Consider the following 24,943-nt stretch of genomic DNA (forward strand, 5'->3'; position numbering starts at 1 on the left):
TTCCCCTTCAGAAACAATCATGCGTTCTGTTTATCCCTGCGTCTTAGAGGTAAGTGGCTACGGTCAGAAGTTTCCTCTGTATCTTTTGACTTTTCTTTCACCACATTTACATACAAATATACATTTTTTTGAGAATTAAAAAATAAATAGAAATATGTTTGCTTTTTTAGAAACTTGCTTTTTTTTTTACTTTAAAATGTTTTAGAGAGTTTTCCAAATCAGTACGTATTTGAGTCTCTGTATTTTTAATGGCTGCACAGCATTCCTTAGTGTATAGTTACCATAATTAATTCCTCTGTTGATGGGCATTGAGGTTGTCCCTCTTTTTTTTTCTATTGCAGTTAAATTTTCAACTTTTTCCCCCTACAGAAGTGTGAATATTTTTAGCTGAAATTTCTAACAAGTAGAACTCTTGGCTCAAAGATGTCAATTTTGCTATCTTTTTCCAACAAAACTCATATTTTAATTGGTAAACTAATTACTAGTATATATTTCTTACCTACTATGTATATGGAGCTTTAGGTGAGACAGACACATATGTCTCAGTAGGGGAAATGAGTGATTCCTACTTGGCCTTTTCAGGCAAAAATTACCCTTTAACTAATCTTGCTTTCTTTGGTTGCAGATATGTCCTCTACAGTGATTATAGGCTGCAGGCCTTTGCCATAAAGCTGACTGAGGCCGCTTCATTATAATATAGCAGTTGTTCTTTTAGGACCCTGTGCTGTATTTGTACTGCAAGTTTGTGATTGACTTTTGACTATGAGATTTAAAAGAACTGGTGTCTGTTTTTGTCTGTGATTTCCATCCCTGATATATCAGGGCAGCACAACCACTGAGGTACATGATGACCTACATCAAGGCTTGGGGGTGGGGGCAGGACTCTGCCCAGCAGACTCTGGGGTGGGTGTAGCAGGCATGAGTCTGATGGCCTCTCTAGGACAGCCCCGTGTGACAGGACACCAATTCCGAGTGAAGTAACTTGCCTGTAGCTAGTAAGTATTGGAGCAGTGGCTTGATTTCAGGTACTTGGACACATGAGCCTGAACATTTAACTACTAGGTTATCCTGCAGCTATCAGTACAAAATGGAATTGCTACCAGTACAAAAAAAAAAAAAAAAAAAAGATTCAGAGGAGGGAGTTGTAAGCTCTGGGCTAGAATTGCCCAGTAGGGCTTTCAGGAAAGATTTGGGATTTGAATGGTTTAGGTTTAGGTTTAGGTTGTGAGGAGCTCGAAGAGAGGAAAATGAAAGGCAACCCAGAAAGGGGAAAAGCATAAAGATATGGAATAAAAAATAAAAAGGAAAAAATTCATAATAATAACAACAAAAATAATAGTATTAAGTCAACATTACGGATAACTCTATTTTGGGGCTTTGCTAAATAATCAATAGGAAACACTTAATTTAACTCAATAGATTCTGATACTACTATTTCTTTTTTATAAATTATAAAATGGACCGTAATGATATTAAGTTAACTGACTAAAGCCATGGAGCTAATAAAGGTGCATAGCTCAGTAAGTGGACTGCTTGAAGGGCAAGGCACCCAAGGATGGGAAGGCATTGTGGGAAGGATGGAGAAGAATGTTGGGTCAGGTAATGAAGGACCTTGAATGACCAGGCTGGTAGGCAATGGGGAAACGCTTGAAAATTTTTGAACATTGGAGTGACATGATGAAAATTTATGAAAAATCCTTTACTGTTTATTTATAAGTTCTTCCTCATTCTCTGATGAGAGGTGAAAACCCTGTGTTACTCTAGGTTTTAAATTGTGTGCAGTGATGGCAGTAGTGATTGCAAAGGGTGAGCTGAAGACAAGGAAGTCAAATAATGTGGTCGTATTCCTCTCATGCCTGACTTGGGAGCCCCAAGCTGAGACTCGAAATGGTCTAATAAATCTTGAACGCAATGTTAGGAATAGCAGTGCTTCATTGAAAAAAGTCTGAGTCTTGAAACCAGAGAAACCTGGATTCACATTCTGGCTCTCTTACTCTTCTCTAGCTCAGAGCAAATTTCTGAATGTTGAATTAATTACCAGTCTGTGGGATCCTGGTGGTGAGAGACTGAGGCCTGGTGCACTGTGAATGCCTGGCTCATGGGCTCTGTAAGAAATTTTTGAATAACAAGTGAATGGAGATTTTTGAGCCTTCCTTTCTTTATCTGCTAAATGAGGATCATCAGCTCTATATCGTAAAGCTCTGCCTCCCGTAAACCAAGGAATTGCAAACACTTTAAGTCCACACGCTAGAGAGAAAGGCCTGTGCTTCTGCTGCCCCAGTATCCTGCTTTCCAGTGAGTTTTGCCACTGGAGAGAAATGATAAATTCTTTGTCTGGTGTTTCAAAAGGTATTTTTTTTTCTAATTATTAAAGCAATACATGCTTATTTGGTAGAGAATTTGGAAAAATTTAGAGAAGTTAAAAACAGAAAATAAAAGATGTTACTATAAGATAATAAATATTGGTGTTCCTATTTTGGCCAATTTTCTTCAATTCTTTTATTTTTTTTCTCTCCACATTTATTTAATGTAATAAAATTGTGATCATACTGAATATAAAGCTTTCCGACCCTTTTTAAAAAAGTACCGTTTGATCATGAGAATTTCTCCAGACTTTAAATAATATTTGAAAGTAAGATTTTGAATATCTGTATAAAATTTCATTATATGAACTACCCTTACTTTATTAAAATTTTTATTATTGAATAGTTATTGGTTCCTAATTTTTCAGTATTGTGAAGGACAGGACAATGAACCACCTCAGTCACGGTGCCCTGAAGGTGAGTCCAGGCTGACAACATCAGAATCACTTGGGGAAAGCTTTCAAACCAGAAATGTCTGCCTTCCACCCTGGGGATCCTGAGCAGTAGGGGAGAGGGGTGCTCTTGAGAAAAATAAATAAATAAATAAATAAATTCTGACCCTCTAGGCAGTCTTGGTGGAGATGCAGGGCACTGATCTTGAGTTCCCTGAGGACTGGACTTGTGCACAGCCAAAGTCCCTGTGCTCCATGCAGTGCCTGATACACAATAGGTGCTCACTCAGCACATGTTAACTGAATCGGTAAATCTTATATTCTTCTCTGTTTTAATCCTGATTTTTATCTTCTTAGCATAGAGTCTTAGAAGGGAAATTATTGGGTTAAAATTTTAATTTTTAAAAGATTCTCGATGAATATATTTATAGTGCTTTCTTAAGAAATCAACATACCATTTTTTTCCTTTTAAAATAAAACCTAACCAAAATTCTACCTTTTGGGATATGTATATTCTCCATTCAGTTCTTTTTCTCATGAATATACATGAAAAGTATATATTAGACACATATTTAAACATAACGTTTTATGATTTGCTTTTTTTCTCTTTGTGGATACTATAATTGGTAATCAGTATTAGAAACCATGGTTTTATAGTTTTTGTAATTATATTTTTAGCCTGTTAATAACTAATTACTAGTTAGTTAAACCTGTGTTCACCAATGATCTACTTTCATGGCTGAATTTAAGTATTTGCAAAATGATTAGCACGCACAATTCAAAAATAATCAGCGAGATGTTTGGTTTGGTGTGGTGTAGACTGAAAGTTTTCACTTTTTGTACTTTAAGAACTGGTAAGTTATCTTTTGGGAATTCTTATGGAATTGACATGTGAGTAAAAGCATTTAAATAACCTAACTATGCCTACTACCATATCACAAAAAGAACAACATTTCAATGTAAAAATTTAAATATGTTTATTTTTATGAAAATTAAAACACATTCTTTGATGAGATGTAGAAACCTCATGCTATCCTAGAACTGTAGACTTATGTAGTGAGATGGTACATAGCAATTACTAAGGATGAGTTGAGGATGTGAAGGATAAAGTTGAAGTTTGCTTATTTTGCTCCAGACTGGTGATAACATTATCAGTAACCAGTCCCTTTGGTATCAACAACAACAAAAACCCCACATCTTGCTTTTCAGCCATTTTATTTTTGTTTGCTTATTTGTGGGCTCTTAGAAGGGAGAGCACACATCTAACTAATCTTTGTAGCCTTAGTGCTTAAAACTATGCAGGTAGAGTGAATGAAATGATGGCTGAGGATCCCTGCTAAATAGTAGGGTCCAGTGAGGAAACATATCTTATTTCTGAACTACTTTCTTTTCACTTTATCATTCAAGTTTTCCAAAGTTGCTCTTTGAATTGATGTCTACTCTTTGAGCATAAGACTGAGGTAGTAGAGGTGGGGAACAGGTAGTTTTCTTTGCAGTACAAACTTGATTTTCAAGCTCTGGCTGGATGAGAGAAAGGCATTTAACATATATTATCTTTACAACAATTTAAACCATAAAGAAAGGGACATCTGTGAGAAAGCACGAACACATCACTGTTGTCCAGGTCAGGTTGAAATTGCTTTGTTAATCAGTCCCTTTAATATCTCATTGCTATTTTGTCTGCGTTTCCTCTGCCAGAGGGTCCATCTTCCACGTGCTGAACTCTTCCTCTTTGAAAGCTCACCTCAAATGCCCCTTCTTCTATGAAACCTTTTTCTTTTTCCCTTTCAGTGTCTCTAAACTGGCTAGAATTAGTCATTCTTATCTTTGTGTTCCCATAATGCTTCGTTTGCACTTCTTTTTTTAACATATTATTATTATTATTATTATTATTATTATCTTTTTATTTTTTATTCTTTTGGTTAAATGTATCTCTTAGTCTTTTCTGGCTATATTACAAAATACCATAGATTGGATAGCTTGTAAACACCAAACATTTATTTCTTATAGTTCTGGAGGCTGGAAGTCTTAGATCAGGGTGCCAGCATGGCTAGGTGAAGGCCTTTTTCTGGGTTACAAACTTCTTGTTGCATTCTCACACTGCATGAGGGAGGAAGGTAACTATCTGGAGTCTCTTTTATAAGGGCACTAATCCTATTCATGAGGATTCCACTGTCATGACCTAATGTCCTCCCAATTGCCCCATTTTCTCATACAGTCAGCTTGGGGTTTAAGATTCAACATATGAATTATGGAGGAGCACAAATATCCAGTCTACAACAGTGTATACAGGTCTAGCTTTGCTGTAAGGTGGAGTTTCCTGAGGGCTGGGGAGGGTTATTATTTACTTTGTATTCTCAGTATCTGGTATAACACATGATCCAAGGTAGGGACTCCTGAATTTTGACATTTTCAGGGCCCTTCTTTTCAGCCTCACTAGCTGTAAATACACTTAAGTCTTTTTTGTTCTCACTGGCTGCTAAGCTGAATCTGTGATGATACACAGCAGACTCAGGACGTCTTTTGTGAATGGCTTCTATTGGCTGGGTGGCTTCCCAGGCATCTTCAACCCTTTGTTAAACCCCATGAGAAGGCACTGTGGGTGGGGTAGGGTAGGACTCTTGAGGCAGATGTAGTACTCAAACGCTCTCTCTCTACATTGTTACTAAGCAGAGTGGCTTGCTTCTCACTGCATTGGTCTTCCAAACCCAAATGTATTTAATCACCTACAAGTACCGCTCATTAACTGCCCCTAAAAACAATAATTAGGTGCCACATTTTAATGCGAAGTGATCCATGTTACTATTGTTTTCTCTACATAGTGACTCTCAGTACTGCTGGTATTGTGACAGCTAAATAAAAAGGCCAGTAATATGTGGGTTTCTGTTTTTTGTTTCTTTACCTTGAGGAAACAAAGACTCCCCTGACGTAATGAGATACTAGGAATCTCAAAAGAGCCAAACAGAACAATACAGATTCTTTTAGAAATATTATTATTATTAAGCAGCCAGGAAGGAATTATTCAGCAATATAATATGGGAGACTGGTTATTGTTAGTGCTCACAGCCCATCATCGGGGAGAAACCAAGCCATTTAAGGCAATCCGTGAGGGGTGGGTGACCACAAATGCACATATGTTGCGAGAGTTTGACACTGTCACCAAAAATGCTTATAAGAATTGGTTAATACACCTTCTCAACAAACCTCTCTACTATTAAGCCACAAATTTTAAAGGAAACAAACCTCTTTAAAAAGTGTTCTGTCAAGAGTTGCCCATAACTTTCGGAGCCCCCACTGAATACCTATCTACCTTAATTTTCTAAGAATTTCTCCATTTCTTGGTCGAAAGGTTTGGAATATGTCAGCACCAATATTCCAATTCATTGGCCTAAGGAGTATGCCCTTCCCTGCCAAGGGTCCTCCCTGTGGTCTTGGTGGAAAAACCCTCCTAACTGCCATAGAATGCTCAGGGCAAAAAAACTGACATCTCACCATTGGATTCCCAGAAGGACCATGGGAAAGAATTTGAATGCTCTTGGCAGTTGAGACTCAGACTTCGAAGGCTGTAACTGATGGACTGGGCTGGGGTGTTGCTGATGAAGTCACGTTCCCGAGAGAAAAATTTCCCAAAGTAAGGAGTTTTGCATGATAGACTAGATTTAGCAGCAGGTATTGTTACTGGAAAGATGCAATGTTTTTAAGAACAGGCATTTGAACCCACCTGGACCACATCCCCTCAGAGGGTTCTGTACCTTGTAAGTGAGAAAATCATGAAATAAAACTGAAAGAACAAAACAGAACAAATATCATTTGGGGTCCCTGCCAGTTGAGAGAGCTGAGCATTAGAAAGGAAAATATTTCCCAGTTGGGTGGAGAGAAGTATTAAGACTGGAGATTAGGAAGCAGTTAATGAGGAAATAAAGGCAGGGGTGCGAACAGATACAGTAGAGTCACTGGAGGTCAGGACTGGCCCAGTGCTCCCCGAGGGGCTCTGAGTTATACTGAGCTTCATGTTATCGGGCACTGCTCTGAGGGCTGTGGGGATTTTTCAGAATCAACAGAAAGTTCTTAAAGAATAATCCATGGGAAAGACAGGGACATAATAACCAACAAATATCAGGGCAGTGACAGTTTGAAATAGTACCAATAGTAAGAGCACTAGTGATTCAGAGGAGGAAGAGATTTCTGAGAAGGCGATTAGAGGGGGCTTAGAGGAACCTTAACAGAAAGCCTTAAAAGAGAGGTAACATTTAGGTTGTTGGAGGGAGAAACATCGGCAGCAACAAAACCTCCTAAGAGCTAAGAAATACCTTGATTCTATTAGCACCTTTGGGCACGTTTTTTGGTGTCTCGCCTATTTAACCATAGCTCTTACTTTGGGGTTTTCGGCATCTTCTCCAGCTTTCTAGAAGTCGTTATGAGGGGCCTTAACTTAGTAGAGAGACTCCTACTAAAACCCCTGTCTCCATTACAGTTACCTTATTACCACTTTTCTTCAAGATGGCCACCCCTGAGGAGGCTTGCCACTGGGCCTCAGAAAAGAGAGAAACCCAAAAGGCCATCAACAACAAATTGAAAATTGAAGTTGAAGGGTAAGTCTAAATATTTGAATTAAGAGATGTATCTAGTGTGAAGTTATGTTCTTAAAGGGAATGAGCTATATCTTTTCCTTCCTTCCCACCCCTCTTTTTTTTACTATCCACAGGAAACTCACGACTACATTCTTCTGTGATCAGCTCGACTGAGTGGGGTTTGTTCCTAAAAGGTCCATATGAGGATGCATCTCTATAAGGTATTCAGAGAAATGTGTGGCCTGTCACCTGGACATTCTGGCCCTGTCCTATTTCAGGTGGGTCACCACGTTAACTGCAGGTATTGGGAGGATCTTTGCTTTTCTATTCTATTTGTTCCATGAACATAACTTTTCATCCTCCACTTTCTACCCTTCAAACTTTTTCATCCATTGCCTGATGATCAGACGCAGAACTTCAGGGGTCAGAGAGGATTTAGGCCCTTCTACCCTCTACATCCCCCTCCTCAGGGAGATCATCAAGAGCTGTTGGAGAACTGTGTCCTAAGAATAATCTTGGACTCTCTGAAAATCATGGGGTTCAAGGAGTTTAATGGGGGTGACTACTGATTTATCCGAAACTCTTTTCCCCTCAGGGCTTTAAAAAGATGGAGTGAATAAATGTGTGTGTGGAACCTACAGCCATGAGCTTCAAGCTCTACAGAGAGCCATTGGCCTGGGGGATTTGTGGCTGTTAAAATGTTAAGTGAAACAGGCAGTTTAACATGTAGTAATGAGTTCACTCACAAAGAGAAATATGTACAGATAAAAGATCTGAAGTAAATGGAAGTATTCACAGCTGCACGTGAGGTTATAGTTGATAGTTTTCTTCTTTGTTTTTTTTTTGCACTTCCCAACCCACAAAAAGCATGTGTTATTTTTATCAATAGAGGGCCAAAACAAACAAACAAACAAACAAACAAACAAACAAACAGAAAAAACCCTTTAAGAAGAAATAATGTAGGAGCAGGAATTGTGCTTCTTTCGTTTCCTTGTTATGGTTAATGACTTCGACAGTGGACACCTGGCCTAGCACCTGGGTCATGATTTACTGATGTGGCAATCTGGGGTTTGCTCTAGTGCTCCTTGGGCAGCAGAAACACTAGTGTCTTGGAGACTTGGAAATAGGCCCTGGAATAAAGCGCCCCAAAGAATTTCTAACCTATGGAATCCCATGAATTTGTCATAGTAATGAAATTATGCTGCCAGCTTGTTAATTTTAATAACAGAATCATAAAGTTTTAGACCTAGAATGGATCTTGAGGAATCACCTATTTTGTTTTCACATTTTTGTGGCAGAACCAGGATGAGATTTTGATTGTAATACCTACCTTTTAACAAGCATTCATGTGCCAGGAATGGTAGTAGGTACTTTATGTCGATTAATGTTTAATCACACTATCAAAGTAAGTATTATCCCCACCTTGATTTTGTAGATGAGGAAATTGAGGCATAGAAATTAAGTAGTTTATCCCAAGTCATTCAACTAGAGTTCAAGGTAGGTTTTGAACTCATATTTGTCTGGTTCTAAAATGGACTCTTATTATGCATAATTCTGACTCTTTGTTTCAAGCATAGGCTACTGATTCCCAATCTTAAGAGTTTTATCTCTGATCTCTCCATTTAAAACTTAGGTTGTTTTACCCTATGTTAGTTGAGCAGATCAGCACCAAATTCCATTCCTTTAGCTGGGGCTGTCTGTGTTGTCATGACGTCTGCTCCCAAGGTTAAAGGCCCACCTTTGCTCTTCCTCAAAGCGATATGGCCGCAGGCCCTCAGCCTTAGCTCAGGCTTGCTTTTGTTCACCCACCCACTTCCCTTCCATTGTGAGTGTTCCCATTCACAGGCTATGGGAATGCCCAGCCAGAGTGAGGGCGTGGTGACTTGGAGTTTGTCATCAGCACCTCAGTCATTGGAAAGAAGTTGCGAGGGGAGGCTGTAGCACATTGAGGCGCCTGCTGGTGGCCTCTCAGGCCACCTCCTTCTGACATTTCTGCCCTCAGGCTGTGGGAGGGCTGGACTGATCTGGTTTTAGGGGAAAAGAGGACTGAGGGCTTTCTGAGGTGAAGGTTCAGGGGACGCAGGGTGGAAAGGTATCTTCTCTTTCAGAGGAAATTAAAGACTCTTAAAACAAGAAGAGGATCAACTTAGAATAAGTCCTCCATGTTTCAGCCTGACCAGAGCGTTCTGATAATTCAAATATTCTTAATAAGGGTTACAGTGTATGTTATACACGGCTGAACACTTTTCCAGGGATTATATCACAATAAAGTAGGGGTACAACCCAAACTGCACTAAATATAACTAAATCTTTCTTTGATGATTCATAAGGCCTTTAGGATCCTGCAGTGCCTCGGGGTCACCATTATGTTTATTATCACCCTTGATTAGCCAGGCAGCTGAATAAAAATACCAGATTTTAAGTTATAGGACTCACTCCCACTCTGTCTACCTGGGTGGCCTTGGATAGGTGACTTGACCTGTTGAGCTTCCGAGTCACCTCCCAAATAGTGGTGGCAACATTACATCATAGGCGTATCCTAGTTAAAAACAATGTGCAGGAAGAATATTATTATCATTACTATTAAGCTACCAAGACATCAAACTGCTGGCTGATAGAGAATTCTATTAGGCTTTTTTCTAAGTAATTTAGTTTCCTTTTATGAAAAATATGGCTTCCCTAGCAGCAGTTACTGCTGAGAAGTGATATTTGGTCAAGGGCCATTAAGAACATTTAAACAGTACTTTTAAACTATAAAAGTAGTATATGCTTTTTATGGAAAAATTCAAATATTATAGAAGAGCATACTAAAAATAAAAGTTTCCTTCTACCCTTATTGTCTAAATCTTTCCCTGAGGGCAAGTAAACCTTACATGGTTTGTGTGTGTGTGTGTGTGTGTGTGTGTGTGTGTGTGTGTGATAGATTTAAATTATACTGTTTGTTATTTTATGACTTCACTTTTTTTCACTTATATCTTGGGGATCTTTTCATTCTTTTTATACAGCTGCATTTGCATAGTCTTTAATAATATGGATGGATGAGTTTTATCTTATTTAATCATTGCCCTATTGATGAGCATTAGGTTATTTCAAGTTTTTTTTTTTTTTTTACGTAAACAATGCTAATTTTTTATTGCTTGAGGTTTCTTCTTGATTATATGCCTCCCAAAAGAGATAGCATTAACTATGAACAAAGTAGCAGGCCTTTTATAGTTTGGTGATTCCTAATAAATTTATATACTTGCGCAACTTTCACCACAACCCAGTTCTAGAATATTTCAATTACCCCCCAAAATTCCCTTCGGTACCTCTTTGAGGTTAACTCCTCTATGCACCCTAGCTCTAGGCAATCACTGATATAATTTCTTTCTCTGAAGTTTTGCCTCATCTAGAAATCTCATAAAAATGAAATAATAATATGTAGTCTTTGTGTCTGGCTTCTTTTCCTTAGCAAAATGTTTTTTGAAATTTAACCATGTTGTTGAATGTAGAAGTTATTGCTGAATAATGTTCCATTACATAGATGTTCCATTACGACATTTCATTTATTCACTTGGATTGTTTCCAGTTCGGGTCTATTTTCAGGTTTTTTTTCCTACTAGGAATAAAGATACTATAAATGTTTGAATACAACTTGCTGTATGCACATGTATTTTTATTTCTCTTGGATACCTAGAAGTAGAATTACTGGGCTTATGATAAGTATATGTTTAACCTAAACAAACAAATGAACAAACAAACAAAACCTACCAAATAATTTTCTAAAGTGGTTGCTTTTTTTACTTTCTTACCAGCAATGTATGAGTGTTCTAGCTTCTCCACATTCTCACCAACACTTGGTATTGTCAGTCTTTTTAATTATATACCTATTCTAGTAAGTAGGTAGTGATATTACATTGTCATTTAATTTGCATTCTCCTAGTAACATGATATTGGGCACTTTTTCATGTGTTTATTGGCCACTCATGTGTTCTCTGGTAAAGTGCTTAATCAAACCTTTTGTTCATTTTTTTTTTTTTACTGGGCTATTGTAATAGTTTTTTATGTATTCTGAATACAAACCTTTTATATATATATGTATACTATATATATTTATACGTATGATTTATATATAGATACATTATTTGCAAATATTTTCTCCACATTTGTGGTTTATGTTTTCATTTTTTTAGTGGTGACTTTTGAACAAAAGCATTTAATTTTGAAAAAGTCTGAATCTGTCATTTTTTTCTTTTATGGATCATACCTTAGGTGTCATGTATAAGAAATCTTTTTCACTCAAAGTCACAAAGATGTTCCCTATGTTTTCTTCTAGAAGTTTTATTAAAAAAAAATGTGATTTTATAAATTGTTTCAAAGACTAGGTGAAGCTAATATTCTCTATAAGCCCTTCCTAGGCTTAAATCAGTGGGTTCATGGAGTTAAATCCACAGATCAGATCTTTCTTACCTTTCCTACCTTTTCACCTGTTAGCTAGATTATGTACCTACAGAATCAATGAAAGTGGCTTTTGTTAGTAACTCCTCAAAATTTTTTTCCCAAGGAAAAATGCAAGATAGTGTTTATTTAGAAGGATCAGAAAAGGTTTCCTTTGAGGAAGTCATATTTATTTCCCATACCATAAATAGATGTACTCTGTGTGTTATATCATTTAGTAAGTGTAGGAAATAGCTCTCAAAACCAAATCAGTAAAGAGTCATTTCCTGTTACTAATGGTTTTGACATGGACCTAGTTCCACTTGCTACTCTTCACTCCCAGTAACTCACTTTGTTTCTCTAGGTAATAAGGCTATTATTTATTAGACCTTAATAATGTGTGTGTGTGTGTGTTGTATGTGTGTGTGTGAGTGCGTGTGCGCGTGCATGCTCGAGTGCTACATTGCTCTTAATTATTTGGAGAACTTGAATCTTGTTTCTTTCAAACTTTCATAGCATATGCATATCCTGATTTCTTATTTAAAATTCTTAGGGCTAGATATGTTTTAAAATGCATTTAAAAAAATTTTTTATTTTAGAAAGATAGTACAGGGACTATTCTGGATTAATATAACAACTCCAGGGAGTTAAGATGACTAGCATTTTATAATATGGACATATTAATATTTTTAAACATTCTGAATGTTTACAACATATTAAATAAAAACTGTAAATAGCTTTAGTTAGTTCAGATCAGGTTTTCTACCACTTGAATTCAGGTCTGGTTAGTTTTGGGGGGCAAATGATTTATAAGAAAGCCATGTAGAGCATTTTTGGATTTCTGAATTGAGAGTAAGGGCTAGTGAATTTATATTGCCTTCCTGGGAACACAACACACCAGTAGCTTATTGTGGTGTGTTGGGTTCCTTTGCCTTAGTTGACCAATGCTGGTTTCTTCATTTGGAGCTGCTATATGTGGCTATCCCATTCCAGAAGACCTGGGAAAACACAGACTTTGGAGAGCTTTGGTGAGGCTTTCAGCTTGAGAGAGTTTTCTGAATGAACATTTTAGAGAGAGATACCATGCTGTATACCATGCTATAGTTTAGATTGTTTTCTGGGAGGAAGATATTTTGCCATTTGAAATCAATATATGCTTTAAAAAATGCTTCCTCACCTCCCACTAATTCTGTCTGCTCATGGCACAGGTTCCCAGAGGCAGATGCCCCATAAAGATCCATTATCTAGGGAGCCTGGATTCCTGGCTTGGGGTGAAATTATATCCTATAAAATGGAATTGAGTCAAGCTGTGATATATTTGAAACCCATTGAGAGCTAGATTATATGGTCAATGGCAGCTGAGAAGCACGTTTTAATCACCGAGCACTATGGAGCCGACCTGACAGCACTGTGGAAACCTCTGGCCCATGTTCCTGGGAAAGAGGAGAGCCTTGTTGGTACCCGCAAGTTCTTTCCTTATGAATGGGAGGCATCTTAGTAATTTATCTATGGCACTTTATGAGAAATTACAGAAGCAATATATACTCACTATAAAGTGTTTACACAAGTAAATTATATACAAAGCTTATATAAGTATATAGAGTAACGATTTAAAAGCCCCTCATTACCACTCTCCCACCCCATTCCTGCCACCCTCTTCAAGAGGTCACCACTGATAGTAATTTGGTATGTGTCACTTTGGACCTTTTTCTTTGTACCACATGTGTGCATGCACAAACAGACTTGCACAGTCATGCCTGTAAGCAAAGGGGTTATTCCTTCAAATTGTCACTTGTTTTTCTTAATTTACCAGAGGCATCTTTCTACTATACTGCTGTCCTTCTGATGGCTGCAGAGCCTTACCATGAATGCATTTGATCAGTTTCCTTTAAGTGAAAAATTTGAAGGTACTTTTTTGGGAGGCATTACAAATTATGCTTCATTGACCTTTCTTATTTATGTATTTTTTGTGTGTATGTGTATTTTTATAGAATAAATAGTAAAATGTATACGGTTTTTGGTTTATCTCGAAGGTTTTACTCTCTACGATTGCTTTTAGTGAGCCTAAATTTCAGCATTCTCCTCTGTCCTTCTATTGTTTATCTAAAAAGTCATTTAGGGCACTGGTCTTTGTTGGATATGTGGGTATATCTTGGGTGAGGACAGGGGATATACAAAGAGTAGGAGGGTTGCTTATACTTCTACCATTTGATACTTTTGATTTTGCTTGCTAGCTATTAACTTAATGTCATATATAGGAGAAGTTAGATAAAAAAAGCTTGTCTTCCATTTTGTAAATTGTTATAACACTTTTGGAGAGCTCTTGACAATTTATACTAAAATTTAAATGTTTATACCTTTTGATTCTGCAATTCTACTGCTACATGATACTATGGAATTAACATTATTTTGAGACCTGAAAGATTTTGCTCAGATATGCGTTTCAGTAGCTCAAGAATCTTTTTATTTAAATAGTTCCTGGAATGGAGTGAATGTTTGTGTTTCCCCAAAATTCAAATATTGAAATCCACTAACAGCGTGGGGGTACTAGGAGGTGGGGACTTTGGGGGGTAAGTAGAGGATGAGGGTGGAGTCCTCATGAATGGAACTGCAGAGAGTTCTCTCACTCTTTCTGCCATGTGAGGATACAATGAGAAGTCAGCTACCAGCAACCTGAAAGAGGGTTCATACCAGAACCCACACTGGCACCCTGATCTTGGACTTCTAGTCTCTCAAACTGTGAGAAATAAATTTCTGTTGTCTATAAGACACCGGTTTATGGTATTTTATCATAGTAGCCCAAACTGATTAAAATGTTCCTTTCAGGCAAATGCTGCAAAAACCTTTATAGGAATCAATTTTTTTAGAGAATCAAAAATTTTCGGAGCCCTAGAATTTAAAGCTCTAAAGAACTTTGGACACTGTAAAATGAGATTGAATAAGATGATCTCAACTTTTTCCTTTAACTCTTGATACTCTGCGGTTCTCTGGTCCCCCAAAAAAGATGATGGTAAAGGCAGAATGACAACAGTGGTTAGTTTAGCACTAGTGGGGGGACCTTGACATTTAGGACAGAGGTTCTTTATTGATTTCATTCCTAAAGCAGAGAGTTTTCTCATTCTATTTACTATTATATGGTCCTTCTTTGTGTGTGTAAATATTCTTATCAGCTTGTAAAATCCATTGACTTTGCCTTATTTTCATAATTTTACTAATAAAGCTCAATTAGTAGAGGTGTAACCAAACTAAGACACAGGTTATCCTTTTGCATATGAAGAATGGCTATTTGCTAACTTTTAAACGTGGATACGCTGCATTTTTTCTATGGAGTTAATGCTACCTGATGTTATTTAAGATAATTCAACGTTTGTTGAACACAAGAGTTAGGATGAGAATTATAGATCTAAAAACAAATGAGATAGAGTCCTTGTCCTCAAGGAGATTATAGTTGAGTAGGTCATATTCTGGATATGAAACATGGAGATAGCTTTTAGCACAGTTTAAATATAACCCAAAGGTACCCAAACTCTATCAGCCTTCAAGTATAAATGAGGTCTTATTAAAATTTTGGACCAAATTATGATGACCCTTTATGCCCCCTTACATGAATATTAGAAACCAACTACCTTTAACATCTTTTCCAGATTCCAGAGTGGGAACAAATTCATGAGTTTTCCCAGTTTGGTAAACTGTCATGTCACCTTGACTTTGGCCCAGCTATAGCTCTCTGTGACAATACCACTTCATTAGCACAGGGTTCCTTTGCTGAATGTTTAGGGTTTAAAAGAAGCTCAGAGTCTGTGGCAGAGTTGGGGGAGGAATGGTGCTCTCTCTAGCTCTATGAGCACTTTGTCCTCTGGGCTGCCCTGATTGTGCCTTGGGTACCCCCAATGAGCGACTCTCATGAGAAAACGTTAAGATTCTCACTCCATAATCTTCCTCACTATGGTGGATCTCAGTCAGTGCTTTAGGCTGTGTGAGGAAGGGGATAGACTGATATGCTGACTTTTCATGGTCTCTGCCTGTTTTCTCCCCATTTTTTCTCTCTGGGGCCTTCTAGGTTCTACCATTCTTTCCTTTAGAGAAAAACACATTCACTGTGCACATCTCCTCAGGCAAATAGATGCCCAGAAACATAATTGGCCTACCATTCCCCTCAAACAACCTGACCCTGACACGCACCATGTCCTGTTTGACTTTGCATCCCTAGTGTCAACTCAGTACTTGCCATAAAAAAGGACCTTTACTTGTTGAATTAATTAATGTTGTTAAATTAATACATTTAATTCATCGTTGAATTAATGAATCAATATTGTTAAAGGGGCGGTAAAATATAATCTAGGGAGATGAAACAGAGGTCCCCAAACTTTATGATTGCGCCTACGGGAGAGGTTAGTAAATGTTTATTAAGCGAATGAACAATTGGTATCTTTCATGTTCCAGAATTAATGATCTCATGATTTGTGCCACCCTGCTCTCCTATGCTTATACTGTCAGCTTTGTGACCAAAACAGTTGACCAGAATTTATTAAGAAAACAAGCAGTTTAAGTGCAAAACAACTGTGTTAGCCACTAGGAATTTATCAGTATTATGGAGAGCTGTAGACATGTGAGCAAAAGCAGAAAGGGAACCCGGGGAGGGAAAGAAACATGAGAGGTGGGGAATAGAGAGAGTGGGAGGCAGGGCCAATAATGGCCTGACTCAGAACTCCTGACCACCAAGGTTCCAAGTTCTAATGTTGACACTGAAGTGAGCAAGTTCACTTTGAGCTTTTTAAAAAAATTTTTAATTTTTAAAATTTATTTTTAGATTAGTTGGCCAGGAAAGGCTATTTATTTTCAATTGTTTAAAATGCAGGATGATGTTATTGTGACTTTATTATTATTTTATATTTTTATTTAAATGTATGTATAGTTGTATATAAGATTATGTTAAGTATATTGGTTTCAGGTATACAATATAGTGATTTGACATTTTCATATCTTACAACATGATCTCCCCACTAATTCTAGTAATCATCTGTCACCATATAAACTTATCACAATATTATTTACTACCCTTTACCTTTTCATGCATCCCTCTACCTTCTCCCTTCTGATAACCATTCTTTTGGTCTCTGTTTCTATGAGTCCACATTTTTAATTTTTAAAAGTGGATTTTTTTTTTTAAAGAATAAGTAATGGATTCCCATGGTTTGACAATTAAAAGATCCCACAGTAAAAAAAAAAAAAAATCCACCCTTTCCTCTAGTCACCTGGCTCCTGGAAGGACATTTCATATCTCCCAATGTAAATTTCCCTCAAATCGGGATCAAAGAGAAGATATAGAAAAACTTAAAGGTTTAGTCCCTTAGGCAAGGTCAAAGCTGACTGACTTGTTTAGGAAAAATTCTGTGACCTCAGTCTTATTAGTCTTGTGTTCTGACATACTGAGCTTATTAGCTTGGACAGGAGCCCCTGATTGTTCACAAACCAGCAAACCTTCAGAAGTTTCACCCTCTGCTTTAAAATATTTCAGCAACATTTGAATCTGGTGGTTGGGTTTTGAGGAGGCTGTGAAGGTGTTGGGGACACCCCATGATGGTCCAGAAGCAAGTCAGAGCCAAAGGCCAGGAGAGAGAATGGCAGGTTGTGGGGGGTCTAAAACACTGAGACACCAAGCATTACTCACCTGTGTGTAGGATACCGGGCAGGTAAGTGGACAAGTGTGTGTGTCTGGATTAGCTTAAAGGGTCAAAAGTCATGGGGGAAAATATACCACTAATGTTTAACTCAACCAGTGAAGGAGCTGAGAGAACTTAAGCTGCTCCCAAGCAACAGAGCACCTGAGTATTGCTGTGTTAACAAAAACGTTCAGGCTTCAATAAAACTTTTAGCCGAGTTTATGTAGTAATGTAGAAGAATGATCAATCAGAAGGATTGACACTCTTGGCAAAAGTGAATGATATTCATGATTTCCTTCAACTGAAAACTGTTTTTCTTTTCTCTATGTGGCATATTTTATTAATTGTTGTTTGTCCTGAGTTATTTTCTGAAATACAAATTTATTTAGATATATAGTAACCTGATTACACTTTAATTTCTCAATTAAATGTTTACATTTTTCAAGTTCAATTCAGTTAAAAAATCATTATGTTCTTAGCCTCAAGCAGCTACAGAACTACCTTCTATCTTTTCTTCCTGTCGCTTACCATATCTGTAAATAGCTGATTTTGGCTTCATGTCTGTTTTCCTCAGTAGACTGTAGGCATTTTCAGGGATTTTCAAGAATTATATTGACCTTGTTCATTTGAAAAATTTTTAGCACCTTGTACAGTGTCTGGCAAACAGTAGGCATTTAATATTTGCCAGATGGTAGAATGAAAGAGATCAAAGAAGGTGAAGTAACATGTTCAGTAACACATTGTTTACTGTAAGCTTTCTGTTTTAGACCTGGCAACTTAAAGTTTTTGTGGGATATACATTTGGTTATATATATGATTTGGTGGGATGTATATGTCAGTTGAAACTAAGAGTGGTCTAGAAAAGTAAGTTTAGAGAGTCATTATCACATAAGATGTGCCAAGATCACGTGAAGATCATATATAGTGAGAAGAGGGATAAAGAGAGAATCCGGGATGACCGTCATTTAATGTGTGAGAGAGGGGAGAAGAGAGCTGAGAGAAGGAAAAAAGATAGGAGTGTTGTCCAGGGATCCGAAGATTGAAAGGGCTTCTAGCAGGTGGTGTAGGTCTCAACAGTGTCAATTGCTACCAGAATGTCCAGCAAGATGAAGGCAGAGAAGTGACCATTGGGTTTAACAACTCTGAGGTCTTTGGTGGTCATGGCAATACCAATTTTAGTGCAGTAATGGGTCAAGAGGTGATTGAGGGTGAAACAGGGGAGGCCAGGTAAGTAGAGGACACTTTCAAGAGGCTTGCTCGTAAAGAGAAAAGGCACATGTAGCTACTGGGGTATGTAGAACCAATGCAGGGTTTTATTTTTTTAACTTTCTTTCAGATAATAGAAAATTGGTGCAGTAATTAAAAAGTACTAAAAGAGGTATAAAAAGCCAAAACGATCATCTTTAATTTTACTACTCAAATCCAAATATACTTCTATTTTTCACTATTCCAGTATTTTCCATGAATTTTAACCTAGTTGAGAAGAGACCAAATGAGTGATTATAAACTCTGCTTTTGCACATACAAAAGATTGGCTCTAGCACCTATCCCTGCCTTAATTACCAGGGTGGATTGAGCTGATCTAATTGGTTAGACCCCTTTCGTTCCTCACTGCTCCCCAGGTGTTTCTCCATATGGAGTTATTTAATTAGACAGAGATAAAACTTTTTTTTTTTGAGATAGAACGTTTTATTCATTCCACAAATATTTATTAGTTGTCTACCACGTGCACTGTGTTAGTTGTTGAGGGATGAAACAGTGATGTAGACAGACACTCATTATCTCATGACATTTAAATAGTGTCATTTGCAGGGGAACTTTACTTCATTTTATGGGATACAGGTATTACACTCATCCACTAGACTTTAGAGAAAAGCTTTAAATTTCATTCGTGCAACTGTTTCACTTGATATTTCTCCCAACATTAAAAATTCTTCAGAAATGTTACTCTTAATGACTGATGTTAAATAATTTTTCTTTTCTTCCCCACCCCACCCCCCGTAATAACACTGCCACAAATAGCTTTGAAATTAAGCTTGGTTCATACTATTTCGTAGAACTGATTCCTATGAGAGAAATTTATTGGGTCAAAAGATCTGAACTTTTCTTTTTAAAAAAATTTTTAAATAATATTTTTATTTTTAATTACAGTTGACATGCAATTTTATATTAGTTTCAGGTAAACAACATAGTGATTAGATATTTATATAACTCACAAAGTGATCACTTTGGTAAATCTAGTACCATCTGATGTTATACATAGTTATAATATTATTGACTATATTCCCTACGCTATACTTTACATCTGCATTACTATTTTGTAACTACCAATTTGTACCTCTTAATACCTTCTCCCCTTCACTCATCTTACCTACCTCCTCCCATTTGGTAAGCATCAAAATGTTCTCTGTATCTATTAGTTTGTTTCTGTTTTGTTTGTTTATTTCATTTTTTAGATTCCCATTTAAGTGAAATTATATTTGTCTTTCTCTGTCTGACTTAATTCACTTCTGGGTATTTATCTGAAGAAACCCAAAACACTAATTCAAAAAGACATATGCATCTATGTATTTATTCCAGCATTATTTATAATAGCCAGGATATAGAAGCAACCTGAGTGCCCATCAATAGACAACTGGATAAAGAAGAGGTGTTACATATATACAATGGAATATTACTTAGCCATAAAAAAGAATGAAATCTTTCTATTTGTGACAACATGGATGGACATAGAGGGTATTCTGCTAAGTGAAATAAATCAAATAAAGAAAGACGAATGCCATATGATTTCAATTGCATGTGGAATCTAAAGAACAAAATAAACAAAACAGAAACAGACTCATAGATATAGAGACCAAACTGATAATTGCCAGATGGGAGAGGAATTGGCAGGGCAGGGTGAAAAAGGTGAAGGGATTAAAAAGTACAAATTGGTAGTTAACAAAATAGGCACAGGAATGTAAAGTATAGCATAAGAAATATAGTCAGTAATATTATAAGAACTATGTACAGTGTCAGGTGGGTACTAGACTAATTGGGGGGATCACTTTGTAAATTATATAAATGTCTAACCACTATGCTATATACCTGAAATATTATTTATTATATTATTCTTCCATTATAGATGAATAAAGTTAACAAAAAAAGTGAAGGAACTGGTTCAGGTAAAGGTTATGACTTAATTTTCCTTGTTTTATTTATTACTTTTTAAATAATATAGCTTTGCTTATGACTGAAATTTCTTTCTCATTTCACTTCTTAAACAAATGTAAATTTTCTCATTTTAAGAAGTTCTATTTTGTAAACAAAGCACAGTACAAGAACACAGTCTTGTCAATGTTAATAAAGTAATATTAAATGTCAACTATAATGGAAGAATAATAAAAAAAAGAAGATGAAACAAGGTTCCTGAGAAGTAGTATAGGTGAGATCTGGAGAAGAAAACGGAAAGCTCAGAAAGCTCTCCTGTTGTGACAAGAGTGAAGGAGGTTGAAGCTACAAAGACTGTTTACATATGTGTTTGGAGCGAGGGTGGTGGGGGAAGGGGGGTGGAGCTGAAGGAGTCCATAGCTGATGGCTTCCCTTTTCTTCCTATGCCAAGAGGCAAGATCATCTAGGCGGGCAGGGTAGGATAAGGCCAATAATTTGGGGAGAATGAAGGTAGTTTGGTTGGGCTGTGAAGAAAACGGGACACTACCTAAATGATGCAGATGCTCAGATAATGTAATCTTGCATTTTGTTTAGAATTGTAAGTGAAAACTTGATCATTGATACAGGGACTGTGTTTACAGTGTATAGTGAAATTGAGAATTGGTGATTATTTGATTAATTTGATGAATGTTCCAAATTAGGAACACCAGGTCAGGGTACGTTTCCGATCTAAATTATACAGTGCAGTTGTCTGCAGTGATCAAATTAACCAGCTGATTGCCAAATTTCTACTTCTCCCTGTCCCCTGTGGACATAGCTTAAAGAACTAATAAGTGAACTGGACTCTGCCCCAATCTATTTTGGGATAATTGATGTCTTTGTACTCATATCCCAGCAGCTTGGTATTAAACACTGAAGCTTTGTGGAGAATATGTCAGTAGGCGATTTACTACCTCAAAAAACAGTCTTTCTCTTCTAAAGCTTATCAATTAGATCTTTGGAGGAAATTTTCCAAACTCCCTAAGGAAAATTATATTTCACTGCTATGGAAAAATATTTGATTCTGTGCATTTTGCTTCACAAATGAATTTGGTTTTGATTTTGATTATTTATGATTTTTGTTTCTGTCTTCATGAATTACTTTAAAGCAATTTCAGTTTTACATTTAAAGGGCTTTGATTCTTAAAAACATTTATGCTCACTGAAAGTTGGCTCTTTTGTTTCCCTAAATGAAAAGTATCAGTGATTTTAACCTCTTAAAGAATAAGGAAAATCAATTATGGGAAAAAAAAAAACATTTCATTCTTACTGTTTAAATATTTCTTCCATAAATTGATGGTTGATGTAATGCAGGCTGTGAAATGAATGCAGGCAGTTACTGAGGTAACTTGGCCTCTGAAACCTATTTTGTGAAATAGCAATATAATTGAAATATTTTAAGAGCTGACCTCAATGCTTTGCGCTTCTTTTGTATGTTCCTAAATAATGCCATGACATGTCAGTTATATACAAAAGTGAAGGTAACAAGTGGTTTTACTCCAACTTTGACTCTTCCCTTCACAGACTCAAACCACCTTCCTTACTCTCAAGTATTCATTAATCTGGAAGGCTGTGATGGTGTAAGAGGGCCTGGCATAAGATCTCAGTGCTCTCAAAGAACTTACAAACCTCTTAGAGTTTGCTAACGGATGAAATTCTAACAAGCAATAACCATGTTTCAGTTAGAATATTGTTCAAGTACGAGTGTGGTCATGAATGTTAAGAACAGCTGTTGGCATTAGAGATTTGTCAGGTACTCCTACCAACTGTAAAATGAATAAACAAGCAGAAGTTCAAAAATGGCAGAATTATATCTGTTTGCATCTGGATTTTAGTCTGTTCCTGGTCCAAGTCTCGGGATTGGCAGGAATGACAAGTCAGACTCAGCATAGTTACTTCCACAGACGCTTGAAGGAAATGTATACAAATGAGGATACCTGGGGATGCCTTGGCTTCCCTGGTTTCAATCTCCCACCTAGAGTGGGGACACCTCCAGATCAGAGGAACCCAGAATCCACTTTTTTTCTTGAGAAACTAGAATTCTAAACTTTTCACAGGAAATCCAAGATGTCTAAATGTTGGTATCTAATATATACATGTTTGCCTGTGGCACTGGGCCAGATTCACCCCGAGGCTGATGGTCTGTGACTTCTGACTGAAAGGTTTCCAAGCTCTGAATTTCAGGTAAAAGCCAGACTCTACCACTTTTCTTAGAGGTCTATGTCACACAAGGTTGAACACATTTCTTCTCATCATTTAATCTGCTTAGCCTTTTTAAGTTTCAAAGAAATAAGAAGAAACTCATATTTGAAGAAAATGAAGGCAGGACTAAAATTAGACTTACTACATTGTTTAATTTCCTCAGAACTCTCCATTTCAACTCTTCTGGATAGATTTTGTCTTAAGAAATCATATCCTATGGGTTTTTCTTTCCAACGAAAATATATTATAGTTTTATTTGCTAATTTCAAAAGTCATATTTTGCCTATTGTTTTAGTTAAAGAAAGGAAATCATTTATTTTTGGTAGTATCTATCTAAGAAGCAGTTAACTAAAAATGATGATGAAATGCCACAAGGTGAGGTCTTCATTCATTCTGGGAGGTAGAGGAAGGAGGAGGAGCTTTGATTTAAGTGTGAGTAAAATGATGTTTAACAGTAAATTCAAATCATGCTAGAATGGAGTCCAGGGTGACTATCCTCTCTGCACCGAATCAGTTCCATAACTGATCCTATGAGGGACATATTAAGAGATGTATTTGTTTCAGGTGGTGAATACCTTATGATGTTTGTTTGTCTCTTCGTAAGTAATATACAGCAATTGCAGTTCATGCAATAAGCATTTGTGTTGGAATGATACAAGATTAGGTGTGTTGGTGAGTGAAATCTGCTTTACTGACTTCTATTCATAAAATAAATATTTATTGGGAAGCTATTATTATATTGAGATGCAAAAATAAATCAACAAAAGAGTTAATAGTCATTTGATTTATAGCACATACGTAACAGTTAAAATAACATTTTCTCCTCTCTCCCCTCTTGCTAATAGCAAACTATATCTTTGAGTTGGATAATTTGACAGTAAGAGAGATAGAAAAAGCACTTTTCCAGGAAGTTCTTTCCTTTTTAAACCTGCGAAGGTCTGTGAGTAGTGTCTTCCATTGTCAGTGGGGAACTCACTACAGGCTTGCAAAAGTGTGTTGAGGAAGTCTTCAGGAGAAGTTCGGGGAACCATTGCTGCAAGGTCTCAAATGAGTTCATTCTGGGAGCAGAAATTTACATAACATTGATAACAGTGAAAAGAAAACCAGTGAATAAATTCTTATAATTAAGGTTAAAAAATCTTTGAGTTCTAGTAATTAAATTTTGAGTATTTGCCTAGAATGCTATGTGCTTTTTGATTTTACAGTTAGCGTTTCATTGTGGATACAGAAGACAAGATTAGCACAGATCAAGTAACAAGGAAAGAAAAAAAGAGACAATGCTGGATGATACATAGGTGGACAAGAGGAAGAGAAAACCCAGATCTTGGCAAAAGCTACATTATCCAAAGAACATTGTAAGTTTTGCCTATGACACTATTTTGTTATAATAGTGAACGCTTACATAGCATTTGGTGTGTGACAGGCAGTTCTAAACCTTTACATACAATAAATCATACATGGATATGTAAGAAATAGATGAACAGATAGACATGAGAACTTAAGTTAATTTTACAAGGGGTTATTTTCATATTTTCATTTCAGGCATGAGTTAAGACCCCATTTAAGTGCGATTGAGAAAAGAAACTTCAGTCCTCAGGAACCAATGAACATTTGGTTGCCACACCTGTGCCTAGGTAGTTAGCCAGGCAAACATCCTTCAGGCAGGAACTGCCAACTTTCATTTGGTTCAAATCCGCCAACCACTAAAACGATTCAGAACTGATTAATCTTTGCTATATTATAAAGTATATTACTGTCTTGCAATGTCTTGCCCATATGAATAATAATGATCATAATGCTGTGCAATGAAAAAATGATCATTTAAGATCTTTAGATATTCAATACCAGAGAAATGGGTTTTCAGATTTTGTTATGTGGTTATGCAAAATGTATATTTTGTATATGTATGTGTGTGTCTTAGCATGTGTGCTCATGCACATGCCCAGGCCAAAGAGACAAAGATGAGAACACTACTGTATGGTCTTAAAATCAATCAAAACTTGCTGTTGGCTTGTAGATAGACCATTGAGAAGAGGCATCCTAGAATTCCTTGCATCTAAGGTCCCTGGAATAGGAGGAAGGAACCATGCCGACATGTGGAGTTCAAAAAGTTCTAGGGGAGGTGAAAAAAGAAATGCAGAGACCAA

General features: G+C 36.8%; 1 long non-coding RNA gene across 1 annotated transcript; it reads left to right on the forward strand.

The window, feature by feature from the left end:
* Positions 1–5,954: 5,954 nt before the first annotated feature.
* Positions 5,955–24,145, forward strand: LOC107507010. Its single transcript, XR_001596051.2, has 4 exons — positions 5,955–6,386; positions 7,230–7,347; positions 7,461–7,604; positions 24,002–24,145. It is a non-coding gene; the product is annotated as an uncharacterized LOC107507010 (long non-coding RNA).
* The last annotated feature ends 798 nt before the right edge of the window (positions 24,146–24,943 follow it).

The sequence above is a fragment of the Rousettus aegyptiacus genome, unplaced genomic scaffold (assembly GCF_014176215.1).
Source record: "Rousettus aegyptiacus isolate mRouAeg1 unplaced genomic scaffold, mRouAeg1.p scaffold_m13_p_4, whole genome shotgun sequence".
Taxonomy (NCBI): Eukaryota; Metazoa; Chordata; class Mammalia; order Chiroptera; family Pteropodidae; genus Rousettus; species Rousettus aegyptiacus.